This window comes from Aplysia californica, unplaced genomic scaffold (genome assembly GCF_000002075.1).
Source record: "Aplysia californica isolate F4 #8 unplaced genomic scaffold, AplCal3.0 scaffold00863, whole genome shotgun sequence".
NCBI classification, from domain to species: Eukaryota; Metazoa; Mollusca; class Gastropoda; order Aplysiida; family Aplysiidae; genus Aplysia; species Aplysia californica.
Genome location: NW_004798133.1, coordinates 21487 through 22943, shown reverse-complemented (window position 1 = coordinate 22943; position 1457 = coordinate 21487).

Sequence of the window (1457 nt, the reverse complement as noted above, 5' to 3'; positions counted from 1 at the left end):
GGTGAATGTTTTGGGAACTGCCGCTTTTTCTTTACTATCGCCATTTTATCCTCTACTTCTTTTGTATATTTGCCACTCTCTTGTGAACTGCCATTTCAGGGGTGCCTTGACAGTCGAAGCAGACTTTGTGAGCAGAGTAAGCCTGATTCCCCGTTTGGACTTCTCAGTTGACATCCATCCCTTGGCGCTAATATGGCCTTAGTTGCGAACGCCGTAAAACTCTTACTAGTTGGTGGTTGGAGGGTGCTCTGTTGTGGTTTGCTTCTTTTTTCTTATCAAATAAGTATCGTTTTTATCTCCCCTCCTTCCTTTTTCTGTTTGTTACTCTCTTGTAACACCTCTAATCTCCAGTACTTATATGATCTTATTGTGTTTCAAGTGCTATAAAACTCTTAATAAAGCTAAACCTTACTAAAAAAGAAACAAGCCAGAGAGCAAGACGCTTCAAAGAAGGTGGGTGGTCGTGAAGTACGTACTCATTTTCTTTCTGTCGTTTGTCTTTCTTTTTTTTTTTTACACTCGACTCCGCTTGTGTTGAACCAGAGGTAAACTCTCTGGTTGAACTCTCTTGGGTTGATATAATTTGGTTACTAAGCTGAACCTTTTCTCGCCTCCCAGCTCCTCTTTTGTATTACAATTTCAACTTATTTGCTTACTCTCTCCCTTCACCGTCAGGTAAATAAGGCGGAGAGCAGTCTGGGTGGTTCACGAATGCTCTGGTGTGATTTACTCCTTCTTTCCTGTCGAACATCTATAGTATAGTCCTTATCTCCCCTCCTATTAATTTGTGTTTGTTACTCTCTTGTAACACCTCTAATCTTCGGCACTTATATGACCTTATTGTGTTGCAAGTGCCGTAAAACACTTACAATAATGTACTAAAAAGAAAAAAAGAGAGCAGTCGACGTCGCGTTTGTCTGGGTGTCTCTGCATTTGCCACGTCCTCCAATTTCATCACATCCTGGCCCTGGGTGATTGCCTCATGCCTTAATGATAATGTGCCTCTATAGCTTCCAGTTGGTCTTCCTCAACGGTTAGGTTGAACTTCGGATGAGTTGATCTATTTTTTCACACCCCTGACAACATCAACTCGTCCTCCTTATGCATTGATTGCGCTTCTCTTTTAATTAAGCGCAAACAAAAACAAAGCAGCAACAAAACGAGGATCGTGTGTGGTGGGCGGGTGGTGGGCGGGTGCTCTGGTGTCGTTTGCTCCTTCTTTCCTGTCGAACATCTATAGTCCTTATCTCCCCTTCTTCTATTTTGTGTTTGTTACTCTCTTGTAACACCTCTACTAATCTTGGGCACTTATTTGACCTTATAAATATATTGTGTTGCAAGTGCCGTAAAACTCTTACAGAAATAAAAACAGGAAAAAGACGTTCAAAATTTACAAGTTTCACCTGGACTTTTATTCCAGTTGACAAATTGAAATGAAAAGGTCTGTGGTGTAGCTG